Source organism: Loxodonta africana, chromosome 1 (assembly GCF_030014295.1).
Source record: "Loxodonta africana isolate mLoxAfr1 chromosome 1, mLoxAfr1.hap2, whole genome shotgun sequence".
In the NCBI taxonomy this organism is placed as follows: domain Eukaryota; kingdom Metazoa; phylum Chordata; class Mammalia; order Proboscidea; family Elephantidae; genus Loxodonta; species Loxodonta africana.
The window spans coordinates 216,353,983-216,370,066 of NC_087342.1; positions in this window are offsets into that span (position 1 = coordinate 216,353,983).

The window sequence follows — 16,084 nt, forward strand, 5'->3', positions numbered from 1 at the left end:
TCTTCTAGACTCACCTAAGCACCTTCTTATGATATCCAAACAAAGGTTTCAATTTGGAAGTTTCTAGAAAAACAAAAAACCCCACTTAAAAAAAAAATTCAGTTCCTGAATTCAGGTACTCAAAGAGCGATTTAAGAGTATCTACAGGACAACCACAATGAATTGGACTTTAAAGGAGACTTTTAGTGAGGAGAAGATCATTTTGCCGATGAAAAATATGAAACTTTTACAGCTAAGTCAGATGTGGTCTACAAGAACAACTGACAGGAAAAGGATATTGAGGAGAATGGGAGCAGTCTGGTAGGAATTCAGGGCTATTCTTTAAAATAAAGCCAAAACAAAACAATATGTTCCTCATTATCTCGTTTTCATCCCTTTTTTTACTTTGAACTATTCACAAAGGCAGTATGATACAAAAGAAAGAATTCTGGACAGAGGGTCCAAGGAGCTGAGTTCTCATCTTTGCTCAGCCATTTTTTGGCTGTGTGACCCCCACAAGTCACTCTACCTCTCTGAGCTTTATTTACTCAATCCTAAATAGGGACTATAATATATGTAGATACTGTTGTAGTTACTAGGAGTATTGGTGGAGCAGTGGTAAAGCGTTTGGCTAACTGAAAGGTCAGCAGTTCAAACCCACCAAAAGATGTGTGGCAGTCTGCAGTCATAAAGATTTACAGTCTTAGAAACCCTATGGGACAGTTCTGTTCTGTCCTACAGGGCCAATATGAGTCAGAATAGACTCGATGGCAATGGATTTGGTTTTGAGTTTTTGGTTGTGAATATTAAATAGATAACAAAAACATTCCTTTAAAAGTGAGAAATGCTATACAAATGAAAGGTAGTGGCTCTGTTATTTTCAGGTTCACTCATTGAACATTCTTCTTCCTTTCCTTGATCTTTTTCTTGTTGAGGAAATTTTTTGGCATAGTGAAGTATCTTGGCATCAGCTTAGAATTCAGTTATGCTAAAGTTTTAAAATTCTTCGGTAGAAAGGCAATTAGATGACAGAGAGAGAATGTTTCTGAGATTAAATTCCTGAGTCCATGTTCCAGTCAAGTTCTCTGGCCACCAAGTCCTAAATCAATAGATCCTTCCAGTCAACCCAAGGGACAGACGAAGCCTGCCCCTAATGGCATTTACACTGTGTATTTTTTTTTTTTATGGCTCCAGGCAAGGGATAAGTATGTACTTAGATCTGAGATAGTCTAACAACAGATGATTCAAATGACCAGGTTTCATAAATTTCTATTGGAGTAAGACATCCCAGTATATAAATCTTGGAGAAGTTTAGGTTAACAGATTGTCGAAGTTAACTGAAGGTTACTTTGTATATCACAGGTCTAATCCTCCTCCTGACTACCATGTTATGATAACCTCAGCTCTAACAGTGGTCCAGATGTCTCTTGTGGTGCAATGGCAAGCGGTGTGGGGAGAAGTGGCCAGCCTGGGTCTCCTAGCTATGTGGAGATGGAGGGAAAATACTGTAAATTGCATCCTAAGGGAGTGCAAGACTATAGCCAGGAATGACAGTAGAGAATCATGCAATGTATCCATTGGGGCCAAAACAAAAGCCTGAACCCAGGTTTGGAGTAAAATAGGCCACAGGAACTGAGCCCATGAGGGTAGGACATGATAGCTAGTGGAAAACCAGCCTAAAAGAATTTTTGGTTTGCTGTACTGACACCCAATGTGGCTTCATTAAGATTGTGGTTAGGTGCCGTCGAGTTGGATCCGACTCATAGTGACCCTATGCACAACAGAACAAAACACCGCCTGGTCCTGCACCATCCTTACAATTGTTGTTATGCTTGAGCTCATTGTTGCAGCCACTGTGTCAGTCCACCTCATTGAGGGTCTTCCTCTTTTCCGCTGACCCTGTACTCTGCCAAGCATGATGACCTTCTCCAGGGACTGATCCCTCCTGACAACATGTCCAAAGTAAGATAGTGTACATTTAAAGAGGGTATGACTAGAGTGAAAAGTATATATACATATATATGCAATTACATGTAACGAATATAATTTTCATTAAAATGAGAGCATATGCATACATATGAAAATAATATATTTAATAAAATGAGCATATATATGCATATATACATGAAAGTATATACATACATGAAACTGTATAGTCCCCAACTTACATCTGGGTTCCATTCCAATGACTCAGTCGTAAGTCAATTCTGACGTAAGTAGAGTACCTCTTTTTTTTTTTTTTTTCGTTTTCATTATTATTGTCTTTTATTATCAGGGGAGCCCTGGTGGTACAGTGGTTAAGAACTCATCTGCTAACCAAAAGGTCAGCAGTTCAAATCCACCAGCTGCTCCCTGGAAACCCTATGGGGCAGTTCTACTCTGTCCCACAGGGTCGCTACGAGTCAGAATCAACTCAATGGCAACGGGTTTATATTATCAGTATCTTTATAAATCCTGTATTTGTCTTGGGGGTTGGAGATATTACATATAAACATACAGATATATATCTAATACATACGTACATTTAAAAAAAATACACAAATCACAAAAATTTACTCTAGTGATGAAGAGTTGGCGTTTTGTAAGTTGCAGTAATAACTCCACTTGTGGAAGGTTCTGGATCATCTGGATTATCTCTGGGAACAGAAGTGGCATTTCTAGTCAGAAAATCAGTGAGAGTTGTCTGTATGATCCTTTTCCTTTTTTCTTCATATATTTCTCATTAACATCTCACTTGCTTCCCAAATCTGCCTGTCGACTTTAACAAAGCAATCAGTGTTTGGGTCCATGTTTTCAAGCAACTGAAGCCACTGATTAAGTTTAGAGAACTAAATCTATACAGCAGTATTCTGAACAGTAAATCACAAAATTGAACATCTGCAAGTGAACATCTGAGAATGATAACATCAGCAAATTACATACTGCAACATTGTATGTAGTACGTATCACTAACCATAAGATGTACAAAAAAACAAGATGGTAGTAAGTGTGGTTCATCTTAACCTGAATACATTGTAAGTTGGGGCCAACTTGTGTGTAAATGAAGTCTGATTCCATAGAGATTTACTGCCCCTTAAACCCTATGTGGTGGGTCACTATGAGTTGGAATCAACTCAACGGCAATTTATATATATATGGTTTTCCTACCACCTCTACACCTAAGCATTTCAAAATCAGTGATGTAATTATTTGATAATGAAGACATCAGCATTTGGCATTGTCACAGCAACATCACTGTGACCATTGGTTATGATGTTGAACCTTATTATTCTTATGGTCATTTGGCTTTTATGGCTGTTTAGATTGTCAGCAATCAGGAATCTATGCTACTTTTCCAAAGTTATTGATTTAGAAAAGTTAGTGATCAAAAAATAAAAAGTCAGTGCCAGCAAAGGAATACCACAAAGGCAGAGATAATAATATAATAGAAGTGGTATTTATCCTAGTACTTGGACAGAAAATCAAGTAAAAAATTTGACAAGTTGAAGTAAAATATAATAAAAACATGAGAAAAAGTTAACTAACCTCTGGTGAGCGGTTAATGAAATCTGGGACGGAAGACAAAGTCAAGGTGAATTAATGGAATATTTGGTATTGGTGCTGTTTATAACTTTGATTCAGAAACCCAAAATTTCCATTTCATAAGGTACATCCGTGAATTCTAATCATTTCTACGAAGTTATAAACTAACATAAAACTTTGACAAAAAGTTTTAAAATGATACCTCAAATAATACATATTTTTAATGGAATGGGAGACAGAAATTGAAAAATGGAAAGATGCTCATTTATCATATATTCTGAAATTTATCCATACCTACCTCTTACTCAAAATGAGAAGAAACAGCTGCAAACGCCCATTAATAATCAGAACCTGGAATGTACGAAGTATGAATCTAGGAAAGTTAGAAATCATCAAAAATGAAATGGAATGCATAAACTTTGATATCCTAGGCATTAGTGAGCTCAAATGGACAGGTATTGGTCATTTTGAATTGGAAAATCATGTAGTCTACCATGCCAGGAATGACAACTTGAAGAGGAATGGTGTTGCATTCATTGCCAAAAAGAACATTTCAAGATCTATCCTGAAGTACGCTGTCAGTGATAGGATAATATCCATATGCATACAAGGAAGATCAGCTAATATGACTGTTCAAGTTTACACACCAATGACTAAGGCCAAAGATGAAGAAACTGAAGATTTTTATCAGCTTCTGCAGTCTGAAATTGATCAAACATGCAATCAGGATGCATTGATAATTACTCGTGATTGGAATGCAAAAGAAGAGGGATCGGTAGCTGGAAAATATGGCCTTGGTGATAGAAACAATGCCAGAGATCAAATACAGAATTTTGGAAGACAAATGGCTTCTTCAATGCAAACACCTTTTTACCCCAACACAAACAGTGACTATACAAATGGACCTCTCCAGATGGAATACACAAGAATCAAATCGACTATATCTTTTCAAAGAGACGATGGAAAAGCTCAATATCATTAGTCAGAACAAGACCAGGGGACAACTGTGGAATAGGCCATTAATTGCTCATATGCAAGTTCAAGCTGAAACTGAAGAAAATGAGAGTATGTCCACAAGAGCCAAAATACAACCTTGAGTATAAAAAGTACCTGAATTGAGACACCATCTCAAGAATAGATTTGATGTGTTGAACACTAGTGACTGAAGAGCAGACGAGCTGTGGAATGACATCAAGGACATCATCCAAGAAGAAAGCGAAAGGTCATTGAAAAGACAGGAAAGAAAGAAAAGGCCAAGATGGATGTCAGAGAAGACTATGAAACTTGGTCTCAAATGTCGAGTAGCTAAAGCAAAAGGAAGAAATGATAAAGTAAAAGAACTGAACAGAAGATTTCAAACGGCAGCTCAAGAAGACGAAGTAAGGTATAATGACATGTGCAAAGAGCTGGAGATGGAAAACCAAAAGGGAAGAACACACTCGGCGTTTCTCAAGCTGAAAGAACTGAAGAAAAAATTCAAGCCTTGAGCTACAATAGTGAAAGATTCTATGGGGAAAACATTATATGATGCAGGAGGCATCAAAAACAGATGGAAGGAATACACAGAGTCATTATACCAAAAAGAATTAGTTGATGTTCAGCCATTTCAAGAGGTAGCATATGATCAGGAACCAATGGTACTGAAGGAGGAAGTCCAAGCTGCACTGAAGGCATTGGCAAAAAGAAGTCTCCAGGAATTGATGGAGTATCAATTGAGATGTTTCGACAAACAAATGCAGCGCTGGAAGTGCTCACTCATCTATGCCAAGAAATTTGGAAGACAGCTACCTGGCCAACCAACTGGAAGAGATCCATATTTATGCCTATTCCCAAGAAAGGTGATCCGACTGAATGCAGAAATTATTGAACAATATCATCAATATCATAAGCAAGCAAAATTTTACTGAAGATGGTTCAAAAGCTGCTGCAGCAATTTATCGACAGGGAACCACCAGAAATTCAGTCCGGATTCAGAAGAGGACGTGGAACCAGGGATATCATTGCTGATGTCAGATGGATCCTGGCTGAAAGCAGAGAATACCAGAAGGATGTTTAGTTATGTTTTATTGACTAAGCAAAGGTACTCAACTGTGTGGACCATAACAAATTATGGGTAATATTGAGAAGAATGGGAATTCCAGAACACTGAATTGTGCTCATGAGGAAACTGTACATAGATCAAGAGGCAGTTCTTCGGACAGAACAAGGGGATACTGACTGGTTTAAAGTCAGGAAAGGTGTGCGTCAGGGTTGTATCCTTTCACCATACCCATTCAACCTGTATGCTGAGCAAATAATAAGAGAAGCTGGACATATGAAGAAGAACAGGGCATCAGGATTGGAGGAAGACTCATTAACAACCTGTGTTATGCAGACAACAAAACCTTGCTTACTGAAAGTGAAGAGGACTTGAAGCGCTTACTAATGAAGGTCAAAGACCACAGCCTTCAGTATGGATTACACCTCAACATAAAGAAAACAAAAATCCTCACAACTGGACCAATAAGCCACATCATGATGAACGGAGAAAAGACTGAAGTTGTCAAGGATTTCATTTTACTTGGATCCACAATCAATACCCGTGGAACCAGCAGCCAAGAAATCAAAAGACGCATTGCATTGGGCAAATCTGCTGCAAAGGACTTCTTTAAAGTGTCAAAAAGCAAAGATGTCACTTTGAAGACTAAGGTGCCCCTGACCCAAGCCATTGTATTTTCAATCACATCATGCGCATGTGAAAGCTGGACAATGAATAAGGAAGACCAAAGAAGAATTGATGGCTTTGAATTGTGGTGTTAGCGAAGAATATTGAATATACCATGGACTGCCAGAAGAATGAACAAATCTGCCTTGAAAGAAATACAAGCAGAAACAAGATGGTGAGACTTTGTCTCACATACTCGGACACGTTATCAGGAGGGACCATTCCCTGGAGAAGAACACCAGGCATTTCGTACTTTTAAAAGAATATTTCGTCACCTATTTAATTACAATCAAAAAGTCAAAACCAAACTCATTGCTCTCAAGTCTCTTCCGACTCATGGCAACACCATAGGACAGAGTAAAACTGCCCCATAGGGTTTCCAAGGCCACATCTTTCTCCCATGGAAACACTGGTAGGTTCACACCTCCAATCTTTGGTTAGCAGCTGAGCATTTAACCACTGTGCTACCAGGGCTCCTTTACTCCAAATCATAGCCATTGTATTAAAACAGAACAAAACTGATTTTCTGTATCAGGTTAAAAAAAGAAAAAAAAAAGGAGAATGGGATTCAAGTCAGAAATTAATTTTAGTATTTGAAATGAAGAAAAGTTTCACTTCCTACACATCCAAATTTGTGGCTGTGAACTTCGTGCCTGCTGCTGGGATGATGATGTCCCAAATGCGCTCTTTTGGGGATCTCTGTCCTTCTCCCAAATGTGCTCCTGGATAATCATTTGGCTGCCACTAAAGCAGCAATCTGAGTTGTATGGCAGCCAAGAAAATCTTTCAGATCCCATGTTTGCTAATTGGACGTAACAATTCATGCTCAGGGGCAGAGGGCAAAATAAACTATCCTCTGCCAGAATTGTTTTGGCGTCCAGTTAGCCCCTGTATTCATATCCTGGGGCTGCTGTAACAAAGTTCCAGTAACTGGGTAGCTTAAAACAACAAATTTATTGTTTCACAGTTCTAGAGACTAGAAGCCTGAAATCAAAGTGTCAGTAGAACCATGCTTTCTTTGAAGGCTATGAGGGAAGATCCTTTCTTGCCTCTTGCTAGCTTCCTAGTTTCTGGCAATCCTAGGCATTCTTTGGTCTGTAGATGCATCATATCAGATGGCTGTCTTCCTCTGTGTACTTCTGTCTCTGTGTCTCTCCTTTTTTTTATAAGGATACCAGTCATATTGGATTAGGGTTCATTCTACCTCAGCATGACCCCATGTTAATGAATAACATCCCCAAAGACCCCAAATCCAAACAAAGTTATATTCAGCATATCTTTTGGGGGGATGCAATTCAACCCATAACAGCCCCACTCCCTCATTCCAAGTTATGTGATACATAAAGCTACTTTCCTGGCCAATGGCATCTCAGTTCTCCACCTGGGCATAGGAAAGACTCATTGAAGTCTATCTGGAGATGCTAAGGCCTTCTACGGAAGAAGATGAGGGATTGCAGTTGGAGAGAGCTTTGTGCTTCTCTGAAACTTGATCACTTTAGATTTAATAAGAGCTAATATATATTTTTTTAATATTAGAATCAATTCACAAGGAAATAGAAGTCACAACATTGGACAGTAATATTCTGGTATAACACTTTTCAATTAAAAAATATCCTATAAATATAAATCACAGTTTGCAAATGAAATTATTGAGAGAAAGGGAATGGAGAGGGTCCGTGGTACAACTCATATGTTTAATTCAAATTTAATGATCTTTAGTCCTTAAATTACCAAACGGGGATCCAAATGACCACTTTTGCCTGATATTTGCTGTGGATGCTTAGATTATTAAGGATTGCTTGCAAAAAAGGGGGGAACAATTAGACTGAATTTCCAAATTATTCCTAAAGATTTTTTTTTTCCTTCATATATGGAGTTTGAGCCAGAGAAAATGACCATAAAGAAGAAAATTATCATGATGATTTAAAACTTTGACTAAGTCAAAGTTCTTTGATTTGAAGATTACTTATATTTGTAGTGGAAACTCTGGTGGTGTCGTGGTTAAGATCTTGGCTGCTAACCAAAAGGCCGGCCATTGAAATCCACTTGATGCTCCTTGGAAACCATATGGGGCAGTTGTACTCTGTCTTACATAGGAGCTATGAGTTGGAATCGATTCAATGGCTGTAGGTTTATCTTTTTAGTAAAATAATTTATTTGCAACAATGAACAAAACTTATATTTCTATTACTCTTATAACCTTCTATTTTCTTTTTGCATTTACTCTTTGGTCTGATCTCTATAGCCTGTCTTATTTTTCTCCATTTTACAGAGGGAGATTTATAACTTGAGAGGTTAAGTGATTTGCTAAGGGTTACACTGACTTACACTGGAAGCCAGAAGGAACTCCTGCCTTCTGGCTCAGGGCCCACTGATTCATTCTATCTCAATCAACTGTATTATGCCCTGGAGATATAGCAGAGAAGAAAACAAAGTCACTACCTTCAAAAAAAAAAAAAATTTTTTTTTTTACCTTCAAAGTCCCTTACAAATAAATGTAGAGTGTATCAGGTGGTAGCAAGTGCTGTGGAGAAAAATAAGACAGGGAAAGGGGGCTTGGGTGGGGTATAAAGTGCTTGTGTGTTGGAGGCAGGGAGGGCTTGAATCGTTCTGATTTTATGAGAAAAAGTCAAGAAGGCCACATTGATAAGGTGGCGTTTGTGACAATTGGACAGGGACATGAAAAAAATGAGGGAACAGATTACACAAATATCTGGGGGAAGAGAGATGTAGCCCAGAGTTCTGCCAAATCTGACCTACAACCTGTTCTTGGAAATAAAGTTTTGTTGGAACACAGTCATGCTCATTTTTTTAGTAATTTCGATAGCTGTTTTCACGCTAAATTGACAGAGTAGAGTAGTAACAGAGACTGTATGTGGCCCAAAAAACTGAAAATATTTGCTACCTGGCCCTTTATAAAAAAAGTTTGCTGACCTCTGTCCTATGCAGAGGATACAACAAATGCAAAGTCGTGAAACACAAACGTGCTGGCTGTATTCAATGAATAGCAAAAAAAAGCAAATGTGGCTTTGGTGGAGTGAACCAGGGAAGACTGAGAGGAGACAGTGGGCCTGTAAGTATCCTGTAGGGCCTTAGAGGCCACTGTAAACAACTTTGACCTTTACGTTGAGTGAGATAGGAAACTATCAGAGGGCTTTGAGTAGAGGACTGACATACCTGACTTATATTTCAAATTGGTCACTCTGTTTAGAATAGATGGGAGGGGACGAGTTTGGAATATACTGCAATAATCCAGATGAGAAATGGCCCTTGTTTGGATCAAGGCATGAAGGTGGAGGGCATAAGAATTTGTCAAATTCTGAATACATTGTAAAGATAAAGCTGATAGGATTTGCCAGTGGACTTGAAAGAGAGAGAGAGAGTGTGTGTGTGTGTGTATGTGTGTGCGTGGTACATGTGTGTTGTACATGGGGTAAGGGCAGAGGAGCTGTGGCCAAAGTTTACTCGTGGTTTGGGGCCTGAACACCTGGGAGAATAGAATCATCATTAACAGAGATGAGGAAGATTATGGGAGATGTAAGATATAGTCTGTGGTTGGAAATGAAGAGTTTAGTTTGGACACATTAAATTTTCAATGTTTATTGTAGATCCAAGTGGAGATGTCAAGGATGTACATATGAACTCAATCTGGAGCTCAGGAGAGGGGCTTGAAATGTACATATGAATTTGGGAGCCATCAATGCTTAGATAATATTTAACCCACGAGAACAGAAAAAAAAATCACCTAGAGGGTGGCTATAGATATTAAAGAGAATGATGCTAATAGCTGCCATTTAATTTCAATATATGTGACAGGTTTTGAGCTAGGAACTTTATATTCTTTGTCTTTAACCTTGTAGCATGACTCATGGCAACTCCACAAGTGTGTGTGTCAGAGCAGAACGGTGTTCCACAGGGTTTTCAATGGCTGATTTTTGGAATTAGATCGCCAGGCCTTTCTTCCAAGGCACCTCTGGGCGGACTTGAGGAGTTGACTATTTGTAACATGCAGGGACTCCAAACCCATTTTATACAGGAGGAAATGAAAACTTAGTAGTGTTAAGTGACTCACCTGAGGCTATTTAGCTAGTGGCAGAATCCAGGTTTGCCGGCTTCTGTGGTCTGAGCCTTCTCTGTTAGGCTATGACATAAAAAATAGAAATATAAAAAAGCAAACATCAGCTGCACAAATCTGAATAGTTGAAGAGGTAGTAGGATTACCTAAGTAGTTGCACATTTACACAAATATTGTCACCAGATGGGTACCTCTCCTCCAAGTTTCAACTGCCGTGAGATGCCTCTTTTAGGAAATCGCTAGTCTGGTGAACGATGATAGTGCCACTAGAGAACTTCCTCCTCAATTTCCTGAATTTGACAAACCTTCTCATCATGAATAAGCAGAACTTTTCTAGTTTAAGAGCAGAATAAGAGGAATTTGTGTTTGGTGACATGCACTGCGTTTTAGGCAGACTACTGCTCTTACAGGACTCAGGGCAAATTCAGTATTGAGTCATAGGAAACAAACCTCATGACTGCAAACTGAAATTGAATCATTTGAAACAGCCCAGAGACACTCAGCAATAGATGTGATCCACAATAGAACCAAAAGCCTTACAGTGTAGAATTTACCCTCACAAATGAATTGGCCCTAAGTAAAAATTTTCTGGTTGGTGGATACTCTCCAGTTACTTATTTTCAGTGGCTTCTAGAAAGTATAGTCAAATCTGACTCCTAAAAAATTATGTGGAGCAAAAAGAGAAGGCTTGTACCCCCTTCCTTTTCTTCCTTCAGGCCTGGGCTAAAAGGAATTATCCCTCGATTTATCACTACAAAAATCAAAAAAGACACAAAACTACCATGCTGAAGGGTGAATAGGAAGGAATCCATATGCATAGAAGAGAACCTCCACTTACCCCAAGTATGAAACCACACCTTGAGGTTACACCCTCATTACAGTTATGAGGAAACCAAGCAAAGGAAGTCTTATTTGGGGCCTGTTGAACAAGATTAAGCTTTGGCGGAAATATTTGGGTCATGCTGGTCTAGATGAAACCTAGTTGGAATAGTCAGAGGTTTTAGATGAGTAATAGGAAATTGAATGATTCCAGTGCCTTTCCTCCTCCACCCTCCATGTCTCCCAACCCTGGGTGTTGCTTCCATGGAGGCAGGTCCTCTGGGAACAGGATGGTGAGTACATGCCCAATGGAAGAGTGTTGCTATGGAGAGATTGAAATGATATATGGCAATGGTCCTCAGGAGAGTAAAAAGATGCCTTTGACATTGGTTCCCGCTTTCTTCACACTGTATTACCATCTTATTGACTGCCACAACCAAGTTTTATTGTGTTTGTATTCTAAACAACACCCAGCAAAGACACACAGCAAATGTTTGTGGAGTGGAATACAAATGATCACTGGCAGGTAAAGACCAGCACTAAGATTCAGAATCCCGATCTGCTATTTTGGACATTATACTAGCACTGTACTCTTCTTCCATTTCTCCCTTACTTCATAGATTTTAGTAATTTTGTGTCCCCAATGTCGCTATTATTATCTCTCTCCATGAATTTATGCACCAAGAAAAAACTGAAACTAAACTATTAAACTATAAGTAGTCACATTCCTTGTTGCCTCCCCCAACTCCTGCTTCATGAAGAATATTCTTTCTTTGTGCTTCTGCTTAATTCGCCAATTAATTTTCTGATTAGTTGAAGATATCAGCTTGAGTGTCAGAGAAAAAGGAGTAGATGGTGCCACCTAAGAAGGTATATAGAAAATAAAAAGTCAGGGGAGAGGGGAGGAGGGGTTTGGAGAGAGTGAGTAAAGCCATGGAGCAAAGGCTAAGGAAGGAGAAGTAGAGGGTATTGGAAGAACTTTCAAGAGGTGTGATAGAGTCCGGTGGGGAACTGAATAATGGGCAAAGAGAATTTTGGGAAAGTTTTCCTATGCTAAGTGCTTTTTCTTCCTTCAAAAGTAACCTTAAAAAAAATCATTCAGAAATAATCTAAATTGTTCTCCAAGGCTTTGGGAACTAGGTGTGCGTGTGAATGAGTGCATATGCATGTGTTATTGTGTGTGCTGAGACTGGCCTTAAGGTGAGAATAAAAAGGCCCAGTTATTGTCAGCGTCTTATACACTCATTTCATTAAACCTTCAGTTTACTAACATGTTAGTATATTACTTGAGTTAATTAATAGAGATTTTGTATAAAAAATTGCATGGCCCAGAACCAGGAACACTGTGGTGGCCACTGAGGGTAGCATCAAGACAAAGGGTGTATAAAAAGAGAGCAATAGAGAGGCATAAAAAAGAACAGCTGGTCAGGAGGTCAGAAGGTTACCCAAAAGTTGGAGATGTTTGATCCAGAGATGAAGGTAGTATATATTGCAGTTATAGGTCTGCAGGCACGTTTACATTGAACAAAGTGTATAAACCCAAACCCACTGCCATCGAGTCAATTCCAACTCATAGCGACCCTATAGGACAGAGTAGAACTGCCCTGTAGAGTTTCCAAGTACTGCCTGGCGGATTTGAACTGCCGACCTCTTGGTTAATAGTTGTAGCACTTAATCACTGCACCACCAGGGTTTCCAACAAAGTGTATAGCGTTTGCTAAAAACACAGTCAAGGAATCCATTCTGTGTTTAAACCTGGAGTTTGATCCTATCTTGAGAACAACATTCCATGTATTGAGACTATGTTTTCAATCATTTGTATAAAACCCCTGAGAGTTCGTTAGTTTCTCTTGCATGCTCTCTTCCTTAGTCTTATTCTCTTGGCTCTGAGAGCTCCTTGGAGAGAGGACTGCTCCCACTCTCCTAATGTTAACATATTTGTTTTGATCCTTCTTGATTTCTCATGTGATAGTCCTTAAGGTTGACCAGAAAAAAAGTAAACTTAAGTTCTAGAAGTTCTATGGCCAGGTGAATAAGAAATGTGGCACAGTTCTGTGTCCAGACCTGGAGCTTGAGATGAAAGTTCTTGTCACATTAGTCAGCCTCAAGTGACCTAATTTCATTGGGCTGCTCTGTCAGAGGACTCTCTCTGAGGGAAAACAAGTACTCTGTCGTGCGTTAACATGTTCATACTTAATTACTGATCTACGTTCTAGAAAAGGATTGTGTGATAAGTAGTGTTTAATTTAAAAAAAAACAAAACGTGGCCTGAAAATTCCCTCAGAATCACTCTTGGTATGGAGACCTGCCTGAATGGAATATTTTTTAGAAATATTATGGGTATGCAATTTATTCCTTTTTGTTTGTGTGTGCAGGGTTGGTGGTGGGGTGAACAAAGTATTAAGTTTAACTGTTTTTCAAAGCTGTCGTGTCTGAGATCTATCTTGATGAGTGGTTGCTGTTTTATAGCATTTATTCTTTCTTTTTGCAAATTAAAATACAATATATATTATTGATAGGCTTTGTTTTCTGGACTTAGCTCTAAGTTAATTTTAAATAAGCTTGTAATTCTAGATTTTTAAGAAAATAAATTCTTAAATTATTTTAATACAGGTATCCTCGCTTTGTACGGTTCTGCTATGCAAATATCAATTACTACAGTTTAACAAAATGTCACCGGTTACCCAACAACATGGTACAAATTTCAGTTACCATAGTATATGTTAACTGCAAGTAGGTACATAAAGTGCAAACTTGTCTGCTGGTTCTTCAGTCTGTAAGTAATATTTTAAGGAGTCATTTTTAAAAAACAAAGCTAACTCTCTGGTAAAACTTTAGCAAAATTCTCAAAATGTTTACGATAATATTTAAATACTAAAATACTGAAATTAAAAGTATGGGGAGCCTTATTCTTCAAATATTGTTCCCACTGTAGAAGTAGCAGCATAGTGGTCAGTTGCTACAGCTGTTAACCAAAAGGTCAGCAGTTCAAATCCACCAGACAGTCCTTGAAGACTCAACGGGGAAGTTCTACTCTGTCCTATAGGGTCACTATGAGTTGGAATCAACTCGATGGCAATTGGTCTGGTTTTTTTGTACAGGTAAAGTAGCATTTGAAGTATATGAGAATTTATTGAGGAACTCCAAATTGCCCAATACTTTATAAGTTTTTATGTTTTAAGAACTTGATAATATTTTTCACTCATATTATCTTAATGCTTCATATTTTATGTTTGTTCCTTTGGTTGTGTTAGCTTTGTTTTGCACTTCTGTGATTTTTTGTTCACTTGAACTTAGTGACCTTTGTCTAGACAGTTTGTCCATAGATTAATGCTATTCTTACAAATAACATTAAATAGCGACAGAGGTAACCTATGTAATAATGAAGGTTCACCTATATCTGCCTGATATGTTTTTCTAAAAAGGACAGCCTTTAACGAAGATCACAACGTAGTGGATCCTGCTTGTTCTCAGACAAGGCTTGTTTATTTAGCCAATGATATTTGTTGAGTCCACTAAGGTACAAATGGTGACTGGAAATTATCCAGGGTCTCAAATGTGGAAATTAAATTGCAATGCCACTCTGAAATACTCAATTAAAAAATTGAGGCATCATCCTTGCCTCTTCTACCCCTGAATACCCTCAGCAAATCCCCTTTGCTCTACCATAAAAATATATCCAGCATCTGACCACTTCTCATAACCACCAGTATTATCCTACTGGTCCAAGCCACCAACCCCTTGCTGAGTTATTGCAGTAGCAACTTGCTGTAGGAAGAATTGACAATAGGAGGTAAAAATGGCAGGTAAAAGTTGGCAATAATATCTCTTCATTCTTTTACATTTTGGGGCAGATTGTATCTAAATTTTCTGTCAGAGGGAATAATTGATTCCAAGGATCAGAAAGCCATTCAAACTAGTTTACACAAAGAAGGAAAGAAAGTATAGTCACACTTCACAAGGAACAAGGACTGGGAACTGCTAAGTCAAGAATGGAGATTCTACTCTCCACCTCTCTAGAGTCACTGGTGGTGACTTCTCTGTAGTCTCTGTGTTTCTACTCTTTCCATCTAAATATGGACATTTTCAACTTCAGAAAAACATGCCACCTTAGCCCTAGCTCTACATGGTTTCCTCGTGTTGTTGTTGTTGGGCACTGTCAAGCTGGTTCCAATTCATAGCGACCCTACATACAACAGGACAAAACACTGCCCGGTCCTGCACCATCCTCACAATCATTGCTGTGTTTGAGCTCATTGTTGCAGCCACTGTGTCAACCCATCTCATTGAGGGTCTCCTCTTTTTCGCTGACCCTCTGCTTTACCAAGCATGATATCCTTCTCCAGAGACTGGTCCCTCCTGATAACATGTCCAAAGTATATAAGATGAAGTCTCCCCATTCTGACTTCCAAGGAGCACTCTGGCTGTACTTCTTCCAAGACAGATTTGTTTGTGCTTCTGGCAGTCTATGGTATATTCAATATTCTTCACCAATCCTGTAATTCGAATGTATCAACTCTTAGGTCTTCCTTATTCATTTTCCAGCTTTTGCAAGCATTTGAGACAATTGAAAATACCATGGCTTGGGTCAGGTGCACCATAACCCTCAAAGCTACATCCTTGCTTTTAACACTTTAAAGAGGTCTTTTGCGGCAGATTTGCCTGATGGAATATGTCATTTGATTTCTTGACTGTTCCTTCCATGGGCATCGGTTGTGGATCCAGGTAAAATGAAATCCTTATAACTTCAATATTTTCTCTGTTTATTACGATATTGCTTATTTGTCCAGTTATCCATAATTTCTCATGACCTACAGAGCTGAATGCCTTTGCGTAGTCAATAAAACAGAGGTAAGCATCTTCTTTTGTATTCTTTGCTTTTAGCTAAGATCCATCTGATACAAGTGATGAGATTCCTTGTTCCATGCAATTATTATTATTGCTGTATTACATTAAAGATGTTTTAGTGTATCTGGAAATGTTTC